This window comes from Lolium perenne, chromosome 7, assembly GCF_019359855.2.
Source record: "Lolium perenne isolate Kyuss_39 chromosome 7, Kyuss_2.0, whole genome shotgun sequence".
Taxonomy (NCBI): Eukaryota; Viridiplantae; Streptophyta; class Magnoliopsida; order Poales; family Poaceae; genus Lolium; species Lolium perenne.
The window spans coordinates 16,466,100-16,475,836 of record NC_067250.2 but is presented as its reverse complement, the minus strand read 5'-3'; the positions used below and the strand labels follow the sequence as shown (position 1 = coordinate 16,475,836).

At 44.0% G+C, this 9,737-nt stretch overlaps 1 pseudogene; it reads left to right on the top strand.

The window, feature by feature from the left end:
* The first annotated feature begins 275 nt into the window (after positions 1-275).
* On the top strand, positions 276-4,726 carry LOC127311330 (wall-associated receptor kinase 2-like; annotated as a pseudogene).
* The last annotated feature ends 5,011 nt before the right edge of the window (positions 4,727-9,737 follow it).

Here is a 9,737-nt window from a genome sequence, read left to right as displayed (position 1 = left end):
CTGCGGGATTGCGGGCTAGGTGAACAGCACAGGGCAGGGCGGTTGTTCATTCGGTTGCGTGGAAAAAGAACAAAACCAACCGGTAGTGGCAATTTGCCGTATTATGTATTTTGGTGGGAGGGCAAATCAGTCTTAAAAAAAGCGTTGACGAAAATTTTGGCAGAAACCTTAGCTCCTTTATTATTAGGTATAGATATAGATATAGATATAGATAGATTTGAACCAATCTAAATTTAGAAACTCCCTCGTTTCAAAAAAAAAAAAAAAAAAAATCCTCTCCCGCGTTCTAAATCCCGGGCCTGAACCAAGCCCCAGTCCTGGCCCAGCATGCCATGGCCGGCGATATGCTTGACCCCGACAGAAATGGCCGCTACGCCTGCGCACAGCCACCGTCGCGGCACCCCCGTTTCCTCGTTCGCTTCAGGCGAGTTCCCACGGCGGGCGGTCTGGTTCCTCCAGCCGGCGCCGCCGCCGCGACGTCGTTGGATCTGAGTATCCGACGCTACCGGCGGGCGCTACCTCCTCCGCGGCAGTATTTGGCCACCGCGCCGTACTACGCTCAGGGCGACCTTCAGGCCGTGGAAAGGTACGGGAAACCCTAGTCATATGATGCAATTGTTTGCTTATTGTGTCTGACGCGTATGATAGTCTTACCGGAGGGACCTCGTACTTGGAGGCGTTTTTTTATCGTTGTTGCTGGAGAGCTTGTAGTGCAAGATCCAAGACTTCGGAGAAATTAGGACTTAGGAGTTAAAGCAGACCTGCCTGTACCTCGTTCAATTCGATGTTTTCTATACTACTAAGTTTCTTCTGGACCAGATGTAAGCACACTTTTTTTACACTTTTGCATTGCTGAAATAGAAAAAAAAATCCACTTATAGCATGTAGTGAATTTTGATTCACCCCGTTACATGTGTAATCAGGGACAAAGCGATTTTATATGCACTTAATTGCTGGGCTGACTTGGAGGTCTCACAGTGATGGCACGAATGAATCAAATTCACCAAGTAACTGTAGATGCATGGGAGAAATAGTCTGTTTTGGGGGGTAAATAAGGATTATAGTGGTATTTAATTATATTGAAGGTTATTTCAAAAACAAAATCTTTGTTTCAAGTTGTAAAATGGAACATATACATGAATGGTGTTGCTTGGACAACAGGAAAAAGAACATCAAGTGTAAATCACTAAAACACGATGTGTTGTAGTGGGCAATAAAAATAGTTTTAAATAACCGGCTATAGGTATAGCCGCGACCTGTGAAAAAAGGCTATAGCCGGGCTATAGGCTATAGCCACCTTTTAACATGTGAATGCCTTTAACCGCACCTTGTACGAAAGGTGATAGCCGGCTATAGCTTAAAACTACCAATAATGTGATGATTCTATCCCCACCCACCTGATATTTCATCTTATAAGTTGCATATAAAACCCCCAAATGACAAATATATATATAAACTGAAACAAGCTGCTATATGTTATTTTTGGATTCAAGGTACTATTTTCCCTACAATTTCTAGAATGAGAACAGAAATAAACATGGGGTCTGTAGTTCACACTTCGTAGTGACTCCATATTTGTCTATTCCCTGGCATAGATGAATAGTTTGTCATATTTTTCTATCTGTATCAAAACTTGAGTTTAAATTCGCTTGTGATGGTAAAAGACTTAAATCGGAGAATAACTAAGAGACACATACTGACTTCTTATTTAATGTTATATAAGGAAAGCATTAACTTTATTTCTTCGTCTGATTCAGATATCCGTGGGTTGAAATATTTTTTGTAATGGGATCAAACTTAAATATCTACTGATCAATTCTGTACGATTGGAGTTTTAGGTATTTTCCCTAAATGGTGTTTGGACTGGAGGTGTGGCTTTGGCATATTTTGGAAGAAACTGAATATATGTTACTTTCTCGTATGCTATATTAGTTTTTTTATTTTATTTTATTGGGCCAAATGACCCATCGTTATAACATGCATCTAGCACCGATAGATTGGTATATATACTGTACATGACATGTCTTGGTCATTAACTACAGTTCAGAAGCTCTTACTACTTATTACCACGACCCTAACCCTGCAACATGGTACTACCACTTATGGAAATAGGTCTTCTGGGAGCATCAGCATGGCACAGCCTGGATGCCTAGACAAGTGTGGCAACATCAGCATTCCATACCCATTTGGCACCGGAGAAGGCTGCTTCCTAGAACCCTTTAATGTGACATGCAACGAGACCGGGGCATATCTGACCTCAACTGAAGTTAGGGTACTGGACATTAATCTTAACCTGGGTGAGATTCGTGTTCTGAACCCACACATTGCATTCCAATGGCACCAATAGCAGCGGTTTGGTGGCTTAAGGCTTGATCCTTTTCATAAGTTTTCCGACACCAAGAACAAGTTGATTTCAATTGGGTGTGATACGTGTGGATTCATAGTGGGATCCGGCATGGGCAAGAACCAGCTTGACTACTACACTGTCAACACATGCATGCTATTCATACTGCACTGACGCAAGTAGCGTTGATGATAGCACAGAGTGTTCTGGACTGGGTTGCTGCCAGACCACGTTTCCAGGAAACATCAGCTCCTTTAACACCACAACTGCAACATTACTAGACAACTCTACCATCAAGTCTTTCAGCCCATGCAGCTACTCATTCGTTGTTGAGGAGGGTTGGTTCAAGTTTGAACCTTCGTTTGTTAGCTCTACAAATTTTGCCAGTAAATATACAAATGGGGTTCCTCTGGTGCTTGATTGGGCTGTTGGTAATGGAAGCTATTCGGAAGCCATCAAGATGGGACCACAGTATGCATGCCAAGCCATGAACAGCGAATGCGTTAATGTGTCCAATGGCCCCGGTTACCGCTGTAACTGCTCTCAAGGTTATGAGGGCAATCCCTACCTACAAGGAGGGTGCCAAGGTACGCTTATACATCCCTGAAGGTCCACATATATTCTTCTTTATGTCAGCTTTATTGTTTATTGATTCGGATTTCTGTTGATTCATGTTGATATTGCCCTCACAACCTTGAAACTACAGACATCAATGAGTGTGAATCTCCAAACAAGTCCATGTATCCTTGCTTAGGTAAATGCACAAACACCGATGGAAACTACACATGTTCATGCCCATCAGGATTCAGGAGCGACGATCCAAAGAGCATACCCTGCGTTCGAGCTGACCAAAACCAAACTCTGAAGGTGGTCCTAGGTAATGGACTGTTGGCAATCAAAAAAATTGCACTTTTTAGGCCTGTTACATAAGTCCAACTTGCACTGTTTTTTTTTAAATGCAGGCAATGACAATATGTTGCACTTTTTTTTTACCAATATGCTGGCAAGGTCACTAGTTGAACTGATGGTAATTAACTATCATGATTTTTAGGGATATCCATCAGTGTTGTCTTCCTCATGGTATGTATCTTTGCTCTACGGGCTGAGTATCAGAAAAGAAAGCTTGCGAAAGAGAAGGAAAGATTCTTCGATCAGAATGGTGGCCAGATACTATATCATCAAATCATGTCAAAACAAGTTGATACATTGAGGATATTCACGCAAGAGGATCTGAAGAAGGCTACAAATGATTTTGATGAGAGTAGAGAACTGGGCAAGGGGGGTCACGGCACTGTCTACAAGGGCATTCTCAAGGATAACAGGGTAGTAGCTGTGAAACGCTCAAAGATCATGAACATGGCTGAAACGTTTGAATTCGTGCAGGAGATTATTATACTTTCACAGACCAACCACCGGAATGTGGTCAGGCTTCTTGGGTGCTGCTTAGAGGTGGAAGTCCCCATACTGGTCTATGAATTCATCGCTAATGGTACTCTCTTTCAGTTCATCCATCGTATCTACAGAAGTCCACATCCCTCACTGGATACACGTCTCAGGCTTGCTCAAGAATCCGCCGAAGCACTGGCGTATCTACATCTGTCCATGTACCATCCTATAGTCCACGGAGATGTCAAGTCCATGAATATTCTCTTGGATGATAACTACATGGCAAAAGTGACCGATTTTGGGGCATCAAGGATGCTTCCCAAGGATGAGGTTCAGTTCATGACACTGGTGCAGGGCACCATGGGTTACTTGGACCCCGAGTACCTGCAGGAGCGGCAGCTCACTGAGAAGAGTGATGTTTACAGCTTCGGTGTCGTGCTGCTGGAACTGATCACGGGGAAGATGGCGATCTACCATGACGGCCCCAAGGAAGGCAAGAGCCTTGCTTCGTCCTTCCTTCTCGCGATGAAGGAGGAGAGCCTCGAGGACATCATGGACCCTAGCATAGTGCACGCCGGGATGGAGATTCTGCTAGGAGAAGTCACTGAGCTTGGGAGGATGTGTTTGAGTTCCAGGGGGGAAGAAAGACCTTCCATGAGTCAGGTGGCTGACAAGCTGAAGGCTCTGCGAAGCACCTAGAGGGAGAAACTGGTGCTCGAGCATGGCAAGATGGAGTATTTGGTTGTGCGCTCGTCACCTCCAGGTTCAGCTTTACATGATTCTCCGTCGGCGAGCATGTGCTTGATTGTGCCGCACATGTCTGGAATAGGTATAGAGACACCCAGATGATAGTTTTAATTGATTATACCATGCGAGTAGTGGTACCAAGACAATTTGTACGTGTTAGAGGTGTGGAGGTTCCGACTATTCTATCCGTATTTGTCCTGTATTTGTGGTACCAAATATATGTAGAGGTTGAAATTGGTTACTGCACCATTTATGTCCCAGTTTTGGTTACGTTGGCAAGGAATATTTGAGCTTTTTTCAGATATTATTTTTCTTGCTGCTCTGGTTGACTATAAAATCATGTGCAAGATCGAAGTCTGGCTTTTGATCAAGGAAAATTTACATAGAAGAGGGTGCACAAATAATGATGTTTACAAAAGGAAACTATTCTATTCCGGATTGCATCCGCGGACTCTTTTGTATTGATGTGATTTAATCAATAAAGCGCCGGTTTTCTGTCAAAATAAAAACTGGAGACCTTTTTTCTTGCGAAATTCTACTGATCTATTAAAAATTATCAACAATAGTATAGTGAGGTCTAAAAGTAATAGAAATAACACATAGATCTTTGGACCATCTAGCGATGACTACAATCACCGGAGCCAGGAAAACCTTGTCATAGTAGAGCTTGTTGTAACAGACAGACGGGAAGTCATCGAGCTAAGACCACGAAAAACCAGCACACTAGAGCGGCAACAATCGTTATTGATGACAACCGTAGATCGGAAGAGACTGGCCTGAAAACACACCAACAAACATGAAAATTGACCAAATCCCGCGAGATCCAAAAGACACATGACTCCATACACCCTCCGGTGGCGCTAGATGTACCACCAGAACGAGGATAGAGCGGGAAGGACATTATTCTGACTTCACCATAGCCACCGCCTCAACATCCCAAAGAAGGCACCGAAAAATAGGCTAAACAAGGGTCACTTGTGCTCTACAAAGCTAGTCTAGGGAATTATCTTGTGTGTTACTATTTTGTTGGACTACCTCATAGCATACATCTATGAGCCTAAAATTATTAAATTCAAGTTTTCTTAGATACAACCCTCATTCAAAAATGCATCTGAGTTGTCGTTTCTTATAATATACCACTCCTAAGATGCTACTAGTATAAGTTACTAACTTCATAGATCTTTGACAATGCATAGTCTCTTAGCATGTTCTCTTAGGTATTAAGAGAGAACTAGCACAATGCATTAGTTCTTAGTGTTTATCTAAATTTAATGAAGTTGGGCTCATGCATGTGATTGGGTTAGAAATATATTTTGCCTATGACCGCGTGCAAGTGTTGTATCTTAGCTAAGATACACAGCTATCTCTTTTATCATTAATTATGGTGACACATCAGCACTTTGCCTATGATATCGCACTAAGCTAGAGACTAGCATTGGAAAAGGTCAAGTGGGAAGTGTCACATGTGTAGTAATATAGATACCTTTACTTATTATGTTGCATATTCACTTTTCATTAGAAAGTGTGATGTTATAGAAAAATATTATGTTAATTTAATTGTCTCTCTCATTAATTGCCTGGCACATCATCTTTATTTGCTTAGTTGGCATGCATGTTACTATCCATAGTACTTCCGCTATGAGTAGTCCAAAGTTAGTCATTGTGTAGAACATGTTAGATTAGTAGCATGCACATGTTACTGGTTTATGCTACTACGGAAGCTCGGGAGAACATACCGATTCGGTAACGTGAAACTTCTGTTGACCCCTAGATTGTCCGATCCAACGGCTCAGAATGTCCAAACGATGTGGATAGGTCCTAGTGGTTCCATTATACTGTTAACTAATTCAAAGTGATGCTAAAAGTGGCTTCTGTGATGTTGAAAACTCAAGTACGTCGTGTTGCCTGGCCAGTCATATCTTGCTAACTGGTGTGCTCCACCACCAACATGGTCTTTTATTTGCACTATGTATACAGAGGCCACCACTATACAAGGACATGGACACTGGTCGCAAGTTCATTGGGTGACACTACAAATCCTTGAGGTGCACTTAGTGGCGTGGATTGACGAGCTGTACTCAGCGGAGGTTTTTTGTATGATGGTGTCGATGTGGACGCTGGCCTAGGTGAAAGAAATCAAGGTGTTCGAGGAAGAGTTCCAGTAGGCCCTTGAGGAAGCAATGCCTAAAAGGTGAGAATGGTTAACACTATTAAGTTGACGTGCTTGGATGTGGCCAATGTGCTGCAACCAATTTAGGAACATCTTGGTGCCCTTAATCCAGATGATGATGATGATTAAGGGGCATGATAAAGTATATTAGTGATGATATGTTTCCTACCTTATATTTGAACTAGTTTATCTATCGGACAATATAAGTGTCTGGCAGGTTTTAACCTTGCGTTCTCCATCATTTTATTTTTGTTTTTTTCTTGAAATTAATAATACAATTGGGAGCGCGTGGTACTTAAGTACTGCGTGTGGACATCACCTCCCATGATAGGTGTGTACAACCACCAATTATCCATTGTGGGGCATTTGATCATTTGCGGTTAATATAGGTGGGCCATACTCAAAGTTCCCATAAAACAGACTCTAACCCCCACACTGATTCTCCATATAAGACAATGAACCCTAGCAGCCTAGCACCAATCCCCAGTCCCCACATCTCATGCAACCACACTACCTAGTCCCTACCTGTGACTCCACTCTTCACCCTTAGATCTAACCTTCAAAACACATCACTCGCCTCACCTACTATTATCCTAACTCCACACTTATTCACGAGGTTGAATTCTCAATCGGTGTGCTCAAGCAGCATTTTCTTCTTCATCCTTGCGACAAATATCTTTTCATATATATTGTTCTTTCAAATTCATAGATTTGTTCTTCTTCCACTCTATGACGTGCGTACAATGGCGCGATGTCATCAGCTTATGGCGGCAGATGAGGGTCTCCAAGATCGTCCAGCCTCGACGCGATGCAAAAATCAATATAGAACACGGAGACGCCCAACGTGTATAGGCTCATAAGTCTTCTCCTACTTTTTATTTTTGTAATTAGCTTTCTTATATTTAGAGGTGTTGAACAAAGAGGAGTTCAAAATGTTTCCTCTCTTATAATTCAAATTAGCACCCCTACATTTTTATGAAAAGCTTAGTGAGATCTAAATGGATCTCATTAGAAGTGGTTGCATTGTAATGTAATAAGTTTTATGTGTTAATAAAATGTATTATATTATCTTAATGATATGGAAACTACAATCTAAATGGAATGGACAAACTAATTTGTTTTGCATTGATTGCGCCTCGAGAGGTGCACCGAACATGATAACAATATTGTGCCACACTTTATCTATACACGACACTGATTTTTAAGTGGTGCTGCGATAGGAGCGCGGCGTATCCGATGTCCCACGAGAAAAAAGACGCCTACACTTTCCCCGGTAGTGGGGAGCGAGAGGAAGATGTAGACGGTGAGAGGGAGGGGAGGGGTAGCAGCGGTGTCGTTGCCTAATCGACGGTACCCCGGAGGAGGGATCCTCACGAGGGGGAGAAGAAGTAGGGGCCATAGGGCGGAGTGCTCTCGGGACGGTGGTACGCGAGTTACCCAGCTTCGGAACACCTGCACGATGACAGGGCCTACTGCTGCTTGTCTGGAATTATCTGGGCGCTTTCGCGTTGTTACAATGAGTTGTGGTTGTTCTGAACGTGCACGTGAACGTGAACGTGAACGTGCCTCTAGGGCTCCCAGGATCCGGCTTATAAAGGCGCACGGATCTAGGGTTTACATGGAGAGTCCTAGCCGGATTACAGGTCGCCTAACTACGGTACAAGGTCTTGCCGTGTACGTCAAGGATCTGCCTTCCTCCCTACGTCGTACTGGATCCGGGTTCCACATGGGCCTCCATGGATCCGGGTTACTCCTGGGCCTCCATGGATCCGGGTTACTCCTGGGCCTCCATGGATCCGGGTTACTCCTGGGCCTCCATGGATCCGGGTTACTCCTGGGCCTCCATGGATCCGGGTTACTCCTGGGCCTCCATGGATCCGGGTTCCACATGGACCTTCACGGATCCGACTTCCTCCGATGGTCGGTTGGGATCCGGCTTCCCTATCCTGGGCTGGACTTCATCCTTTAGGATCAACAGCAACTGGGCTGCCCGGTGGGCCATAAGCCATCACCACCATCTGTGGGCCACCCGGGCTTGCCGGAATCGGACCATGTCGATGGTATATCTATGAAGTATATCCACAACAGTAGCCCCCGGAGTTCTCCAAGATTCACCGTTCTTCCATCCAGCTCAGCTTGCGCATGTATCTTCATCCTTTGGCTGGAACGAATAATAGAGAATCTTGAAGGACTCCAAACTTCGTATCTCCAACCAAGTATTGGTCGGAAACTTCATGATCCAATGGTCAGATTCTTCGGAGACACCATCCAACGTAATCTTCGGTATGGATCCGACTAGCCAAATGTAGGTTCGGATCTGACTAGCCAAAATATAGGTGTGGATCCGACTACCCAAAATATAGGTGCGGATCCGACTAACAAAAGATTAGGTGCGGATCCGGCTACCGAAAATTGAGGTGCGGATCCGACTACCAAAAATTAGGTGCGGATCCGGCTACCAAAAATTGAGGTGCGGATCCGACTACCAAAAATTAGGTGCGGATCCGGCTACCAAAAAATTAGGTGCGGATCCGGCTACCAAAAAATTAGGTGCGGATCCGGCTACCGAAAATTGAGGTGCGGATCCGACTACCAAAAAATAGGTGCGGATCCGACTACCAAAAAATTAGGTGCGGATCCGACTAGTTAGCCAGATTTTCGCCATCTTTGAAATTTTTCTTGACATAACCATATGTATGTAGCCCCCGAGCGTTGAGTCGGCTTGCTCCAAGGAGACTCGATGCTCAGAAACTTAGCCCCCAAGCATCAAGGTGGAAAATTTCCGGCCTGTTGCTCCAAAGAGAACTTCATCGGTGTAGCCCCCGAGCGCCAAGGTGAATTTACTTGAAAATCCGGCTTGGTGTTCTTAGAGTAGCTTTATCTTTATATGTGACTTAGGAATAGCGTAAATCCCAAGCATCTAGGCGGAAATTTCCAGCACTGATACCCGAAAGGAAACACACTTTTCACCTAAGATCAAACCGCAGCCCCCGAGGGTTGGTTCCGGCTAAGCATAGCGGAATCAAGACTCAAGTTGCTTTTCCAGCTGTGCACGCCATGGATCCGCCTAACCTCGGGAGATTGTTGTAC